The sequence below is a fragment of the Nelumbo lutea genome, chromosome 3, assembly GCF_056320005.1.
Source record: "Nelumbo lutea isolate HS-2025 chromosome 3, American lotus-T2T, whole genome shotgun sequence".
Taxonomy (NCBI): domain Eukaryota; kingdom Viridiplantae; phylum Streptophyta; class Magnoliopsida; order Proteales; family Nelumbonaceae; genus Nelumbo; species Nelumbo lutea.
The window spans coordinates 69,470,630-69,488,894 of NC_142686.1; the positions used below are offsets into that span (position 1 = coordinate 69,470,630).

Sequence of the window (18,265 nt, forward strand, 5' to 3'; positions counted from 1 at the left end):
ATTCAAAATTTCTTTCAAATCAATCTCTCTCCAACAAGTTTCGAAGTATCAATAGAGGCACCCATCAGATTACATGGTTATTACATCTAATCTAACAAATATTTCAAGTTTGTGTATTGAAAGGCCTAATTATTCATATGGAAATTATAGACAAGGAGCTTGGAGTATGGCGTGGTTCTTTCTTGTATGGTGAGAAGAACAAGAAAAGAAAGAGATTTGTTCTTTGAGAGATGGAGGTCCTTGGATAGCTTATTTGTTGGTCTTTGGCTATGCATAGGAGATTTCAGTTTGATTTTTGACAAGAATGAGAGAGCTGGTGAGTAAAATAGTCAGTAGGAAATAGCTAATTAGGAACTGAAACTTCATTGGTTCCTTGGATTTGGAAGAAATTAGGAATTTCATGTTTATAGTTTACTTAGAATAACTTAAGTTCTGAACATGTAACATAAGTTTTGGACATGTAAAATTAGGAATTTCATGTCTAATTTAAATAAGGTTGTGTTAGTCAAATTTTCATAGGAGGGGCTCTGATCATATTCCTATAGTCCTCTATTTGGATCAAGATTTTCTACAAGAAGGGAAGACCTTTTAGATTCGAAGAGGTGTGGTTAATCCGTGGGAATTTTCAAGTGTTTTAGAGCAAACTTGGGAACAAGAAGTGAGAGATGATGAACAAGCCAAGCCGATGAGAAAGGCTAGAGTTTAAAGAAGTTATTTAGGAAATGGAATAAAGAGGTGCAAAATAAATTTCAAGAACTTAAGGACAAGCTCAATATAGAATCTTCTAGATCTCCAAGGTATTGCCCTTTAAAAGTAAACTAGATAGAAGGGAACTAGGTGAGTTCCTCAATAGACAAGAAATCTTAATGGCACAAAAAGGTAAGACAAATTGGTTAAAGCAGAAGATAAAAATATAAAATTTTTTCACCAAACAACTCTAAGGAGGAGAGCAAGAAACATGGTGCTAAAGATAAGAACAAGGACGGGGATTGGGTTTAGGGCCATTGAAATGTGTCCAAGGTTTGTTGTTGAATAACTTGAGTCCTTTTACTTCGTCCAATCAGATGGATGTACAAGATGCTTTAAGTTACATCACAAATGTTATTTTGGCTAAGGAAGCAACTGATTTAACAAAAAGAGTTTTCTAAAGAAGAGATTAAGCAAGTACATGGATTTAGGCCCTAGGGAGAATGCATTGAAGACACTCAAACTCAACGTGCCTGTAAACCCAAAAGAGCAAGAGAAATGCATTAAAAAATGCTCACCATGACTAGGATAGTTTGAGATCTCCACGGTGCAGTCCCATCGTAACCCCAAATGACAATAGGCAGAAATACTCGCGCATGAATGTATTGGATTGTACTCTCAGTGCGGTGTGACTGGTCTTGACTCGAACACCACTCATTTTGCAGTTTATATATTAGCACGGTAGTCTCTCGAGTTGTGATTCAATATCACCAAAGCATCTCAGTGCAGTAGCATGGCACACTCAAATAAGCCTATGACAATAATTCACTTGAGCGTCGTAGTGCAGTAACTTAGCACACTGCGACAACGATAATGGAAAACCAACATATCAACACTTCGACTAAATATCTAAGGCTTAAGAGACTTCTAGAAGTAGGGTTGTAGCTGAATCATGCTCTTGGCATTACAAGAGAAGCGGTCAAAGCCAGCGGTTTAGAACCGGCTGTCCGAAAAACCGCCGCTTAGGGATATCTAAAGCGGCGGCGGTCTTTCTACATTCATTTTAAGAGCTGGCGCGGCGGATTGTTCGGCAGATTTATAATTAACCGGAGCTAGACCGGTATTAAACCAGTTTAATTTTACTTATTGAATTAAACCGGTCTAGTGTTACGCGGTGAGGAGAAAGTGCGCGGGGAGAGAAAATTCTTTTCTCCCGCGCGAAGACAAGCTCTGTTGACAAGAACTCGACAATCTCTTTTGGAAGATTATTGTGATCACAAACTTCTTCCGCACGAAGAGAAACTTGGATATTATTGCATATTTCTCCCGCACGAAGACAAGGTTCTGTCGGCAAGAAATTGACAGACAAGAGGTTCTCTTTTGGAAGAAGACAATCTTGGAGAGTATTGCAGACAACCGCACGAAGACAAGGTTAAGTTCTTCACTAGATCTGAAAAATTGGAGAGTATTGCAGAGGATTTTTGAATCTTAACAAGAAAGAAAAATTGCATAAGTAGGGTTCGTGCAAGGTAGATAGCAGGGCTTTTATTCTTTGAAGAGAGGAGAATTTGCATAGTTTAATTCGTTTGAGAAGGGGAATCCCTTTGTGTTTGAGGAGGAAATTTCAAGCAAGCACCACCGATCTTTGTTCGTCCGAGCAAGAGAGAAGGTAACATTCCCTCTATCGTTCTCTATATTTTCACTCCTTTTGTCTCTTTTTTTTTTTTCTCATCATATCCCCCATTTCCCTTCATCTTAATTCTTCGTTGGTAGTGGTGAGTCCTGAATGCTATTAGATTTCTCTTTGGTCGTTTCATTACATTAGTATGATTGTGTTTGTTCACAAGATATTCAATGTACTCTTTGTCTCATGGTAAGTATTATTGATAGTTAGATTCTCATGTGAATAGGACTTCATGGTTGTCACTTGATCTAAATCAGGTAAAGATTCAGTTGTTCGCAATCCTAATGGAGAGAAAAGAACCAATAAGAGGTTGTACAATTTTTTTTGTTGATTATAGCCTAGATCAATGATTAAACACATTAATGCATCATCTTTTCATAGCTTCACATAGAAAAATGGGAATTAGTATAAATTATTTCAAAGAAATTATGAGAGGTTAAAATTTGTCTCTAGTTACCTCCGTCTGAGCTTTCCACAGATCCAAGAAAGGCTGGCTTAGTGTAGCAGGTAATAGTCTCTTCTATGAACTCTGTCCTATTTCCAAGAAGATCAGAAGAAGAAAAATTTGTACATCTCCCCCTACAAAAAATCATGCAAAGAATCTTATATGATCCACTTGCCAGACAATGGAGGGATAGTTTATCTTTTTCCTAATGCTACCCATAATTTATATTGACTTCATCAAGCTTCAACGCCGAGCTCACTTCCTAACTCTGGAACTCAGCGATGTTTGTCTGGTCCTAGCAAGCTACTGTCGTCGTCTTATTTGTTTTGTCTGACTTTCCTCCTCCCCTTTGATCGCTAGCATTGTCTGCTTCTAATGAGTTCCAGTTGCTCCTCTGTACTTTGTCTTCTTTCCCCCTCGAACTGAGCTATCTTTGGTTCAGTGGAACTATAATTATCTTACAGAAATTACATTAATTTGAATTTGATTATGTGGAATCTGCTTTTGCTGGCATGCTGATTACTTTCTCTGGATGTAGCATACAGCTTAGAGAAGGGGTGAATAGTCTCTTTGTATTGTGGAGTCTATTTTCCTGGGTAGCTTGTAAGCTGTTATCTTTGTATCCAGGTACAAGGGATATAGCTTTCTTGTTACAAAGTAATTAACATAATAAATATATTAGAAACTCACTGTCTACTGATCCATCTTGATTCATTCCCTTGTCTTTAAGGTTGATTTTGTTACTTTTTCTTGAAATTAACTCCTCATCTTTGTCTATTAGCATGTGGCATAATGTGCTATTTAAGAGTTAGAGAGGGAGAGCTATTATAGATGTGATGTTCCTCTGTTGAGCCCTTCAAAATTCATAGTTCTGATGGATGGCAGACAGTAGACAACATTGTGGTGAGGCCATTTGCTGGACGGAACCACTCCTAATTCGTGAATGAACTTCTTCATCCACACGGTTTCATTGGCAGTTTCACTTGCGGCAATGTATTCGGCTTCGGTTATAGAGTCTGCCGTGGACCCCTGTTTGCTGCTTTTCCAGCAAACAACACACGATCCTATCATCTGGATGCGATTGGAAATCGGCATCAGTATACCCCAGAATTTGTAGTGAACTACCATCGAATACTAGACAAAACTCTTTTGTCCTTCGAAGGTATTTTACTATGTTTTTCACAGCAGTCCAATGCTCCTGCCCTGGGTTGGCCTGGAACCTGCTTACGACACTCACCGCTTGAGCAATGTCAGGGCAAATGCACAACATGGCATACATGATGCTCCCTATGGCTGAGGCATAGGGAACGTCTTTCATGCCCTCAATCTCCTTAGAAGTCTTGGGAGACATCTTCTTGGAGAGAGTCACTCCGTGCCTAAAAGGAACGTTTCATTTCTTGGAGTTCTCCATGCTGTACATTTTGACTTTTGTCAATGTAAGCAGCCTGGGATAATCCAATTATCCGTTTCGATCTATCTCTATAGAGTCGAAGACCTAGTATATAGGAAGTTTCTCCAAGATCTTTCATGGAGAATTGTTGTAAAAGCCATACCTTGACCGAAGTTAACATTCCTACATCATTCCCAATGAGTAGGATATCGTCCACATATAACACCAAGAAGGTGACCTTATCTCCACTGGACTTCCTGTAGACACAGGGCTCATCCGGATTCTACTTAAAGTCAAATGATTTGACGATAGAGTCAAAACGGATGTTCCAACTCCTAAAAACTTGCTTAAGTCCATATATGGATCTATTAAGTTTACATACCATATGTTCTTGACCAGCAGCAATGAAGCTTTGCGGCTGTTGCATGTAGATATCTTCACTAAGATCTCTATTCAGGAATGCGGTTTTGACATCTATTTGCCAAATCTCGTAGTCATGGTATGCTGTTACAGCTAGTAGGATCCTAATGGATTTAAGCATGGCCACAAGCGAAAAGGCTTTCTCATAGTTGATGCATTCTTTCTGAGTATACCCTTTCACCACCAAACAACTTTTGTAGGTTTCAATCTTGCCATTGGGGCCCTTCTTCCTCTTATAGATCCATTTGCAACCAATTGCTTTTACCCCGGAGGGCGGATCTACTAGAGTTCAGACTCCATTGGCCTCTATCGAGTCCATCTCAGCTCTCATGGCCTCCACCCACTTCTGGGAATCTATGTCCAATATAGCTTCCGCATAAGTCACGGGATCCTCCTCATTAGTCAAGGCTTCCACCAGGTAACTATCCTGGTCATAACCATAACGGACCAGTGGCCTGGATACTCGAGTGGATCTTCTAGGTTGGTCACTACCTAGAACTTGTGGGACATCTCCCACTACTCCTGAGTTCTCCTCATCAAGAACTATTTCCTGACGATGGGTGTCCAGGATGTAATCAATTTCTAAGAACTGAGCGTTTCGACTGCAGAACACTTTCTGCTCACTTGGGTCATAGAAAAGATAACTCATTGAATCCTTTGGGTAACCTACAAATAGGCAACGACTGGTCTTGGATTCCAACTTGTCTGCACTCGTTCTCTTAACGTGCACAGGACAACCCCAAACCTTCAAGTGTCTGACACTTGGTTTCTTTCCGGTCCATAGTTCATATGGAGTTTTCGGAACCGATTTGGTTGGAACCCGATTCAGCACGTAAATTGCAGTCTCTAATGCATATCCCCAAAAGGATATGGGCAATTCCGAGCGTGTGAGAAGTGACCGGACCATGTTTAACAATGTTCTATTCCTTCTCTCTGAAACACCATTAAGTTGCGGTGTTACAGGAGGAGCCAACTGCGATATTAGCTCGTTGGCCTTCAAGTAGTCCCTGAATTCGTCAGAGAGATACTCGCCTCCTCGATTCGATCAAAGGGCTTTAATTTCTCTCCCTAACTGTTTCTCGACTTCATGTCTGAACTCCTTGAACATTTCAAAGGATTCAGACTTCTGTCTCATTAGGTACACGTAATCATATCGTGAGTAGTCATCGGTGAAGGTGATGAAATACACGTGTTGGTTACGAGTCCTAACACTCAGGGGACCACATACATCAGTATGTATAAGGTCAAGTGTACCTGTACATCTTTCAGACTTACCGTAAATGGTTGTTTCGTCATCTTGCCTCGAAGGCAAGGCTCACAAGTGGGAAGATCTTCTACGATTAGAAAATTCAAAGGACCATCATTTACCAGTCTTGTGATTCGGTCAATACCGATATGGCCAAGTCGGTAATGCCACAGGCACGTGGGACTAACTATATCACGACTCCTTTTCTTGAGAATTTCGACCGACGTAGTTTCGGTTAAGTTAGTTTCTAGAGAAGGACGTAGAACATAGAGACCGTTATCCAGTTCCCCGCATGCGATGAATTTATTATTCCGTTTAACAGTAATCATATTATTAAAGTAAACAGTATATCCATCAGCACACAGTTTAGAAACAGAAATCAAATTTCTTCTTAAGTTTTGTACATAAAGACAATCTTTAAGTACAATAATTCCTTCTGAAAAAACTAATTCTACGGTTCCAATTGCCGCAGTTGCAACACTTGCAGTCGTTTCCAAGAAAAGTGTCACTTCTCCTGAAAGGATGAGAGGTCCATCGTATGGATACCCAAATCTTGTGGAATAAGGTGGGCGAATTTCAAAAAAAATTTCTCTCCCTTTCAACTGGGAATCGAATTCCCTATTTAGAAAATCATATTTTCAATGATCAATCTTGAACCATAAACTGAATTAGATCTGAACAAAAGCAGTAGGAGAGGACTATACCTGATACGGAGAAGTAATATCTCCAAATGGAGGTGTTCACGCCCAAGGTAGGATCCAAAGACTACTCCCACTGAAGATGGCGCAATGCAAGATGGAGCAGAATCAACAGAGTTCTTCTCCAAGAACCTAGTCCTTCGCAAGAAATAGCAGGATGACACGTGAGTACAGCTTCCTATCAGTCCTTTCACAAAGAACTGATATCAAGATCAAATCTTGACTTCTCCCACTGAATTGGAGCTCGAACTGGCAAGGCAGGCGGTAGGAAGAAGGAGGCGGCAAGAAAGAATTTTGCAGGGTCGCTTAATTCTTTCTTCTGTGATTTCAGCTCTCAAGAGGATGTGAAAAGAAAATGTCTTCTAAAGGCTGCCGACCCTTCCTTCTTTTGTTACCCTAAAGGATCAACTCCTAATTTAGGAGTTGCTGATCCAAATCTCATTTGGATCAGACATCCCTTTAGGTGATAAGGATAAACCCCTTATCTTATTAGCAGATTAGATCAGTCTTCTCCTAATCACATTAGGAGGTTTCCAGATCTGAATCACATTCAGATCTGGACTCTCTGAGTGGATAGGGTTAAGACTCTATCCTATCTACTAATTCATCTCAGAATTCACCCCATATTTAAATAATTAAAACAGCCTAGTTCGAAATGGGCTTTAGGCCCATTAAGGTTATGTGCTCACTTAGCCTTCCTAACTGCTGCCCAGTTGGGCTTCCTTGTATGGCGTGGGACCCAAGCATTGATCTACACATCAACCACATGGGTTCAGCCCAACCTTTGTTACAAGGCCTGGCCGAATACACTGTTATGGACAGTGCACCCCCTGAAACCCATCAAATGGGTTTTATGGGCCCAACACTTACCCTAAGTGGTCCCTGGGCCAAATCACCTTGTAACACCTAGGGACTGTGGGCAGATGCAAGATTAACCCATCAAGTATTATCCTCAATGGTCTTACACTCAACCTCTTAGCCCATAATGATCAAACACTGCCCAACAGGAGAGGACCTCTCCCTCGGCTGCAAGGAACAATGTTGCACTCTTTACCTATATGGATCCCGGGAATTAAAACCTTTTGCAAATATTTTAGAAATCATAATATATATACTTTTATATCTCATATAAAATATATTTTGCAAAACAAACCTCAATTATTGAAATTGGCTGCCGGCAGTCTTGGTTTCCATCAGAGAGAGTGCATCCCCGATCATTACCTTTGTCCGACAAAGGGGCTGATCCTGTCACTATGATCACCCACTTAGATGAATTCTCAGACTGTCCCAACATACCCAGGTTTTGACCCCCGCTAAGGATCTCATTGATTGGTATATCAAAGACAACCCAATCCGACACTTAGTGTAGTATCATAATCGAGTCTAGGGGTCGGGTATAACTTTTCGGTTTTGCCCATTAATCTCCAAGGTCCAAGGCAATACTGAAAATCTGGTCTGGTTCAAAGATTCAATTGATCCTACACTACATGTGCCTAGGGTCTCACCCTGGCAGCTGAGACAGGCCACCCCAACCGACTTGGTGGCACATCAGTGTCAGCCTTATCAGGATAGGTTTCCCCAGACCGACCCATTAGCTGTGAACATTCTAAACTAACACGAGTCTCATTAAGTGTCCAGTTTAAGGGTATTACTTAGAAACATACCAAGGGAACATGAATCAAATATGTACTTTTATTCATTTACAATAAATTCATAATGTACATCATTCTGATTGAAGCTAAGGGCATACAAATCTGTCCAACATCTCCTTTACTCAGCCTTCTGCTTACTTTGAACCCCTGTAATGAATTGCACGCATGAGTTGAAGCCCCAGAGTCAACACACCAGGACACAGAAGTGACTAACAAATTAGTCTCAATGACACAAGTTTCGAAAGTACCTTTCTTAGATTCCAGGTACGCAAGACAGTTCCTTTTCCAGTGGTCGGCCTTATTGCAGAAGTGACATGTTGTAGAAGTGACAAGCATGGCTATCGGTTCATCCTTCCTAATCAGTTCCTCGGCTCGTTACAACATGTTGCTGAGATCTTGAACGCTGACATTCATCTTGTTCATATTGTATTTCATTATGAACGGATTGAAGGACGGAGGCAAGGAGTTAAGAATGGCATCTATCTGTGTGACCAGATCCAGCCCGGACCCAAGGGTCTCCAGCTCGTTAATGTAACCCATCATCTGGAGACAATGGTCATGAACTTGTTGCCTCTTGGTCATCTGCGCGGTCATGAACTGCTTCAGGACCTTCTGTCGAGTAGAACGGTTATGCTCTTCGTACGTAGTTTTCAGACTATCCAATATGTCCTTAATGAGTTCGATCAGATCGAACTGCCTCTGTATCGGATTATCTATAGAGGCTATGATATAGCAACGGGCTAAGGAGTTTTTCTCCTCCCATTCTTGGTATTCCCTCCTGTGGGCTTCTGAAGTTCTGTCTCCCGGACGATCTGGTGTAGGATTCTTTGCCACTTTATCTAATTTTTCTGAAGTCAAGACCAGCATAAGGTTTTTGTACCAGTCGGTGTAGTTTGGGCCCTTAAGCTTGTTGTCGTCAAGCAACTTAGCAAATTGTTTGTTTTCCATTTTCTGATAAAACAACAAAACGTTAGTCTACAACCTTAGTTTGATTCATGTTACCTACATAGATATGACTTTTAATCTATGTTCCATTTCCATTTGTTCATCTCTGAGATTTCCCTCCTATCTCAGTAACGAAGACGGCGAAATGTCTCTAGAAATGTGGGAAATCACATAGGGTGCATGGAGCCAACTGTTTCAGTTGCATAACCCCACCACTTTTCTGTGACGAATTACATCCACTCATCATATGAGTTTTCCTTTGGCCTTTGTCAGACAAGGTTCAGAGCCATTTTCAGGTAAACCTTTCTGTCCAGTGAGTGCTCACCCATCATATTCAGGTTACGCCAAGGTACCATGAGAGAGTTCCCATTTTCTGGTGAAGCCCTTCTCACATCGGTCTATGATGCCCTTATCATCTTATGAAACACTCTGACAGACCCAACAACAAATGGATAGCCCAATTTTATGATGCATTTCCTCATTACTGAAGGACCCATCATCGTGCTATTGATGGAAGCCTTTAGAGAGTCCATCATATGGATCTCCCTATCACATGCACTCATATTTGCTGGAGGGAACAAAATTATGCCCTATTTAATTTAGGTCAAACTAGGGTGTCTCCCACTGACTTTCATAAAGTCAAATTTGTGGTGGTCCAAATCGGCTAGGGTTTTTGCACGCGTCCCTTTTCAGGGTTGTGGGGCCCACCATGCAAGTAAGGGGTCATCCAATGACCTTAGGGGACACCATGGCAATGATGTGCATTCAGCCATGGTGTGCGCAAGAGCCACTGACAAATCATCATGGGCCAAGTGCTTATGGCCCATAGTCGTAGCACATCAAACATCCACACATCGCATGATATGGAAGAATTGATCTAATCAATTAACTACTGTAAAGCCCATTAATCAGCCCGTTTAAAGTCCATAACATTAACCATTAATATTATCTAGGTATATGGGCTGAATCGCAGTTAGCAGTTCGGCCCATATAGCTTTTATGAAAAACTAGGCTTTTGCAGTTTTAACCCCTTAAAACTGGGCTTTACAGGCTGGGCCGAATTGGTTCTTCCAATTAAAAATTGATTTCAGACTTGCAAGTGGGAAATAACAGGACTTAATACAGCCCCTTTCGAGCCCTAGATTTGGTCCAAATAGCTTTGGTCCAATCTGGTCCGAAACGGTCCAAAACCAATCTTTAATTCAAGAAACAATTCGATGAAAGATCTGAAATTAAAAAACTAAAAACTGACAAACACATAACAGATTTGGACTGTTCGTACAACCTGCAAAACAAAGGTTAGTAATTAGGGTTGCATTTTTCCAAACTGCAAGACGCAGGTTGCGAACTCTCCATTTGTGAATCTCCTGTGCCGCCGCCTTCTCCAATCAAGAAAATAAAACAGAAATCCTATTTCCATTAAATAATTACATTCTTGATTGAATCCTATACATTCAGTCTAGAAAAAAAAATGATTTTACAGATCGAAAAGAATAGAAACTGCAAATAAAGATTGTGCAGACAATCTGTGCCAATTCTGCACTTCGATCTCCAGGTACGAACAGTCCATTAAATCAAGAAATAAATTAAGAACCGTTCTATATTAATTTTCGATTTAACAAAATTAATTTCAGATCAATCGCCGAAAACAATAAACAATTTCTTGAAGCAAAACTGCAAACTGTGCAATACCTGGATAGAACAACTTCTACCGAATTGCGCAGGTTCAGATCTGATCTTTTGGTTCAAGATTCGAACCTATGGCTTTGATACCACTGAAAGGAATGGTAGGATCCATCGTATGGACGCCAAAACTGTTGCGGAATGGGTGGGCGAATTTCAAAAATTTCTTACCTGCCTTCCAACTGGGAATCGCATTCCCTGATTTTAGAATCAAAATTCAAAGATTCTACTTGAACCAAACCAGACCAGATTTGAACTAGAAGAGAAGAGAGTGATTATACATGATCCAGAGAAGTAGTATCTCCCAACGTTGGTGTTCACGCCTAAAGAAGATCCCAAGATCAGCTCCCATTGAAGATGACACAGTGATGATGGAGCCGAACCAGCAGTGTTCGTCCCACGAACCAGGCTCTTCTGAAGAACTCGATGAAAGACTATGAGCACCACACGAACAATCAAGAACCTTTCTTGATTTTCTTTAATTGAGAACTCGAACTGACAGAAAGGGTGGCGGCGACTGCTGGAGGAGAATGCTAGATAAGAAGGTAGCGAACTGCTATTTTCTTCTCTAGGGTTATCTGAGATCCTATCTCAAGAATGCAGAGTTGTCTGTTGAAAACACCTAGGGTTCAAATTCAAGTAAGTCGAATTAGGGTTTTCCTCCACTTTCTTAATGATTAAGAATACCTCCTAATCATATCAGGAGTTGCCCTTATCCAAATCTATATTTGGATTAGGACTCATCTTAATCTTATTTGCAGATTAGATCAGCTTTTGGGCTTAACCTAATCTCAGATCCGCCCCTTAAGCGACTGATCAAATCAGTCCAGATCGAAATGGGCTTTAGGCCCAATATGTTCTAAGTGCTCAATAGTCTTCCAAACTGCTGCCCAATTGGGCTTCTTTGTATGGCGTGGGACCCAAGCATTGATCTACAAACCAACCACATGGGTTTGGCCCAACCTCTGTTACAATGCTTAGTCGAATTCACTGGAAAGCCCAGTGAACCCCATGAGCCCATCACATGGACCCCATGGGCCCAACACTTACACTAAGTGGTCTCTGGGCCAAGCCATCTTATAAAAACCCAATGACTGTGGGCAGATGCAAGATTAGCCCATCGGGTATTATTCTAAATGGCCTTACACTCAACCTCTCAACCCATAATGATCAAACACTACCCAACAAGAGAGGACCTCTCCCTCGGCTATAAGGAACAGTGTTGCACTCTTTACTCACATGGATCCCGAGAATTAAAACCATTTGCAAACATTTTGAAACCATATGTAAGTATATATCATATATATAAATTTTGCAAAACAAAATTCCAACGATTGAAATCAACTGCCGGCAGTTTGGTTTCCACCAGAGAGTGTGCATCCCCGATCATTACCTTTGTCTGACAAAGGGGCTGATCCCGTCACTATGATCACCCACTCAGATGAATTCTCAGACTGTCCCAACATACCCAGGTTTTGACCCCCGCTAAGGATCTCACTGATTGGCATATCAAAGACAGTCCAATCTGACACCTAGTGTAGTACCATAATCGGGTCTAGGGATCAGGTGTAACTTTCTAGTTTTGCCCATCAATCTCCAAGATCCAGGGCAAAACTGGAAATCTGGTCCGGTTCAAGGGTTCAAGTAATCCTACACTGTGTGCCTTGGGTCTCACCCTGGCGGCTGAGACAAACCACCCCAACAGTTGGCAGCACACCAGTGTCAGCCTTGGCAGGATAAATCTCCCCAGACTTATCCAACGACTATGAACATTTAAAACCAACACAAGTCTCATTAAGTGTCCAGTTTTAGGGTCTTACACAGAAGCATACCACACAACATGAATCAAACATGTACTTTATTTATTTACATTAAATATCAAAAGTACATCAAAATTGATTGAAGCTAAGGGCATACAAAACTGTCTAACATTGGTTTCCATCAGAGAGAGTGCATCCCCGATCATTACCTTTGTCCGACAAAGGGGCTGATCCTGTCACTATGATCATCCACTCAGATGAATTCTCAGACTGTCCCATACCCAGGTTTTGACCCCCGTTAAGGATCTCACTAATTGGCATATCAAAGACAGCCCAATCCGACACCTAGTGCAGTATCATAATTGAGTCTAGGGGTTAGGCGTAAGTTTCCAGTTTTGCCCATCAATCTCCAAGGTCCAGGGCAATGCTGAAAATCTGGTCTAGTTAAAAGATTCAATTAATCCTACACTGCTTGTGCCCTAAGTCTCACCCTGGCGGCTGAGACAGGCCACCCCAACATTTGGCAGCACACCAGTGTCAGCCTTGGCAGGATAAATCTCCCCAGACTTATCCAATGGTTGTGAACATTCTAAACTAACATGAGTCTCATAAGTGTCCTATTAAGGCTGACACTGATGTGCCGCCAAGTGTTGGGGTGGCCTGTCTCAGCTACCAGAGTGAGACCCGAGGTACATGCAGTGTAGGTTTACTTGAAACCCTGAACCGGACCAGATTTCCAGTATTGCCCTGGACCTTGGTGATTAGTGGGGTAAAACTGGAAAGTTACACTTGACCCCTAGACTCGATTATGATATTGCACTAGGTGTCAGATTGGGTTGTTTTTGATATGCCAATCAGTGAGATCCTTAGCCGGGATCAAAACATGGGTATGTTGGGATAATCCGAGAATTCATCCGAGTGGGTGATCATAGTGACAGGATCAGCCCCTTTGTTGGACATGGGTATTGTTGTTTCAAAATGTTTGCAAAAAGGTTTTAATTCCCAGGATCCATGTGAGTAGAGAGTGCTGCACTGTTCCTTGCAGCTAAGGGAGAGGTCCTCTCTTGTCGAGCAGTGTATGATCATTATGGGCCGAGAGGTTAAGTGTAAAACCATTGAGGGTAATACCTGATGGGCTAATCTTGCATCTGCCCACAGTCCCTGGGTTTTTATATGGTGGCTTGGCCTAGAGACCACTTAGTGTAAGTGTTGGGCCCATTAGGAGTCCATGTGATGGGGTTCAGGGGGTTCACTGTCTTTTCAGTGAATTCGGCCATGCCTTGTAACAGAGTCTGGGTTGAACCCATGTGGCTGATGTGTAGATCAATGTTTGGGTCCCACACCATACAAAGAAGTCCAACTGGGCAGTAGGTTGGAAGCAGTTCGAGCACTTAGACTTCATGGGCCTAAAGCCCAATTCGAACTGGTCTAGTTTGACTAGTTAAATAAGGGGGCAGATCTGGGATTAAATCAGCAGATAGGATAGGGTCTTACCCTATCCACTCAGAGAGTCCAGATCTGAATTCAGATCTGGAAACCTCCTAATGAGATTAGGAGAGAGTTGATCTAATCTGCAGATAAGATTATGGCTTATCCTTATCTCTTAAAGAGAACTCCTAATCCAATTTGGATTAGGAAACTCCTAATGAGATTATGAGCTCTCTTTAAGCCTATAAAAGGAGGAAGGGGGCGAACCATTCAGATCATCCCAAATACTCCAGCCTTCTAGAGATACAAGTTCTCAGAGCACAAAGAGAAGTTGAATACAATGTGACTACGCCTTCTCCCTGCGTTCTCCTCCTGCCGCCGCCATACTGTCAGTTCGTTCTCCAGTCTTGTAGGAGTGATCAAGATCAGTTCTTGATATCAGTCTTTGGAGAAAGACTGATTTGAAGTTGTGCTCACTACCTCCATCAAATTCTTGTAAAGGGTTCAGTTCTTGGGAAGAACACTACTGATTCTGCTCCACCCTACACTGTGCCATCTTCAATGGGAGCAATTTTTGGAGATTTTCTATCAGCGTAAATACCTTCATTGGGAGATACTATTTCTTCGTATCAGGTATATCCCTCTCCTACTTTTTAGTTCAGATCTGGTTCGGTTCTTGGTTCAAGATCGATCCTTGAAAAATGTAATTTTTCTAAAACAGGGAATGCGATTCCCACATGGGAGAGAGAAATTTTTTAAATTTCTCCCTACCTTCTTGCAGGGTTCGGCCATCCATTTGATGGATCTCTCATCCTTTCACATCCCTCAGATTAGAGGAGGGTTTTGGGAATGGGACATTGGAATACTGTATCATATGGGGGTGAGTAGCACAGGTCTAGCTTTTGTTCTTCATTATTATTGGGGAAGATGATGCTTCACCTTGTAACTCTTATTATCTTATTCTTCTTTAAACAAAAATTCTGATCATTACCAATAAAAAGGGATAAACAGTATCCTTTTCAAGAAAAATGGCTTTGAGCATTGTACAAAAAAATAAGGTACGGCTGTAATACTTCTTATTTTGGGTAGGTAGTTGGTCCGACCTATAATTGGGGTTGTTGGGCTTTAATAGAATTGTCACCTGTCAATGGGATCAGGTTTGGTTTGGGTCAGCATGGAATGGTCCTGACTCATTTGTAATTGGGACATCATTTTCTATTGCAGCCTTTCTCCCAATTGGTACAAAACCACCAAAAATGACCCAGTATTCACCTGAATCTGAATCATATTGAGGAGATCAATAAATAATAAGGTCTAGCACCTGAGTTCTACATTGAAATATTGAAAAAAAAAATAGCAAAAGAGTTGCTCACTGAGTTCTAGATTGCTTTTCAAGCATTTGATTAACTCTTACTCCTTTGAGAGTTACAACCGAGGAGACCTCTCTGACAGTTTGAACCTCTTACGGAAGAATTTTCCTACCTCCAGATGGAGTTCCTCTGCCCAGCTAAAGTCTGCCATTCCAAGAACTATTTTCTACACTCAAGGTGGCTCCTCTTACCCGCTTATGACTATACCCAAGATGTTCCCAATGTACAGCTGTTGTATCCTGTGGGTAGGAGATCTGAATTGAATCATACCCTGCCTTAGGGAGTGATTGTATTCAGTTTCCTAATAAAAATTAAGGAAACTGAATGTTTCAAGTAAACCTTTCTGATTTTCTTTATTTTTTAAAATAAAAAGCCTTAAAATTCTCATGGGGTTGAGAAGCTAAAGAGAACAAGCTGATGTGGAAATAATGGACTTATTGTTTCCTTAATGACTATGGCTGGAATTGTATTGATTATTTATTGTTTCAGTTCAGCCATTTCAGCTGTTAATAAATGGCCCCTTATACCTAAAATGCCAAGTGACCATCTCAATTACTGGGTCATTGGCTGTGAGTAATCTCAGTGACCCAACCCACTGATTTCTACCTTGAATGGAAATACTTGTTACGCAAGTAACTTGTTTGGTGTTAATGTAGAACTTGTTTTTAATTTGTACCACAAAAATGTCCCTGGGAAGAGGTTTCTCCCTCGTATAGTTATATCGATTGGCCAGGTATAGATATAATAGAGATTGTAGACCACAACGATTCACCCTCTAATTTTACATCCTAAAATAATAATAAAAAAAAGCAAATAAAATCTGCATTCTTAACACTAATGAAGAATCATAACTAGAAACTCATCTAGATGACTCATTAGCATCAGCCATGTAAATTGCAGCCAAAGACGCATAAACACCATCTTTGGTATTGACTAATTCTGTCATTTCAATATTCTTTTCTTCCCCAGAGTCTAGCATCACTTCTTTGCAGGCTTTGAGGAGACACTTTTGATCTCAGAATTGTTAGACCAAGCAGAACCAGAATCAACTTCCTGAGCAGCTATACCAAAATGTTATTATCAAGTTCCTCTGTGCATAGAAAATATTCCCCATGTGATCCCATACCATGTGAACACAGAGTTGTTTCTTGCTGATTTCCCCCCAAAAAATGTCAGTTGAGTTGTATTCCATTTTCAAGACCTGAAAATGGAAGTCAAAGATCTGGAGAGGATGGTTATAGCTAAACCTGTTGCTTCAAGACCTTGTTCCAGTTTCAGGTCCTTCTCAAAGCTTCTTGCAGGTGCAATTAATGCCTCACCCCCTGGTGCATATACTAAAACAGTAGCTGCTGCCATTAGATCCAAGACTGAGATTCAAGCCAGTGGCAAATCATGATCCGGATGGGATGACTTCATCCTAGGTGGGCATTTTAGTTTATGGGCTTTGTTTTTGGATGCTGTTTCGTATCAAGAACAGCTTCGTTATATTATTCTTTTACCTTTGTCCCATGATAGGGTGAGATATCTAGAATTGCAGCTTATTCATCTGAAAAGGTCTCAAAACCAGACTGCAAATCTACTGGAGTATACAAACCCTTGGCAAAATTTGTTTCAAGGAGAACTGCCTCTGTTGGCAAATTTGGTCAGTATGCTATTTATTAGGCACTTGATTTTCCTAGAGTTGGTTTGAATCAGTCCTTTACTTGAGATTTGTTTTAAGTTTATTTTATTTATACAAAATACTCCTGCAACAATACTATTCAGTAATATATTAATTACTCATTATTTGAACCCTCCCTCCTACCATCATAAAGCAAAAAATGGAGATTCCTCTCCCTTGCTGCCTTTAACAAATGATTTTTTTTTTTTCTTGGCAGGGAAATTCTGGTAATAGTGGTCATGAGATTCCTGATAATTCTTCTGGCTTTAGTGGGGGTTGCAAGGAGGGAAGCAAAGGAATGGATGCAGAGGACAATGAACTAAGATGTAAGCGAAGGTAATAGCATCCAAATTTCAAACCACTGGAACAGTAGTGAAGTTTTTCCTGTTTCTTTTGATCTCTGCGAGAATACCATATAATAATTTGGAAGAAATGATTCATAGTGTTATCTTTAAGTCCAAGATTGTTACCTTACATCAAATTCTCGCTTGAGAAGCCTAAGTGTCTTAGTCTTGCGAAAAGGTTAAGATATTGCGTTAAAAACATAAAAGTTAATTTGTCGGTTTTCTCTTTTATGGCAATTCATTAATGTCATAATTGTATCTCTCCCATTACTAATTATGCAGGGGATTATCTATCTTCCTCAATTTGGAAGATGAGTCTCATTACTGATATTGATTTTTCTCTCTTCCTGCATGAAGACTGAGTCCCAATCCAATGAAATCGGTATACCAGGGGGAAGTGCACAAGATCCTCAGTGCTAAGAATTTAGATTGTCCAAGAACACTGAAGACAGAAGTTTTTTCCTACAAATGCCTTGTACTGAAGACAGAACCGGGATCATGGAGAGGATTTGCGTTGGAAGATATATTACATTATTCAAGAAGTTTTTTTTTAAATGCCTTGTACTTTTTTATTTTAATTGGATATTGTATTTTAGCAATTTGCTTTGGATATTATAATAATTAATAATTTTATTTTTTTTTATTTTCAATTTGTAATTTTTTATTTAAATTGATTTTTATGCATTATCTGCCATGAGATTTGTATTAAACAGGAACAAACAAAATGTTGAAATCAAATTGATATAAATAATATAAAATAAAAAAAAAAACAAAGCCAGTGGTCATAAAACCGCTGCCTTAGACATAAAAGCGATCTAAGCCGGCGTTTAGACCATCGCCTAAAAGCGAATGC

At 40.5% G+C, this 18,265-nt stretch overlaps 1 long non-coding RNA gene across 1 annotated transcript; it reads left to right on the top strand.

Annotated features, from left to right (window-relative positions):
* Nucleotides 1–1,207: 1,207 nt before the first annotated feature.
* Nucleotides 1,208–18,062, top strand: LOC148865450 (uncharacterized). Its single transcript, XR_016109256.1, has 3 exons — nt 1,208–2,356; nt 17,286–17,404; nt 17,770–18,062. It is a non-coding gene; the product is annotated as an uncharacterized LOC148865450 (long non-coding RNA).
* The last annotated feature ends 203 nt before the right edge of the window (nt 18,063–18,265 follow it).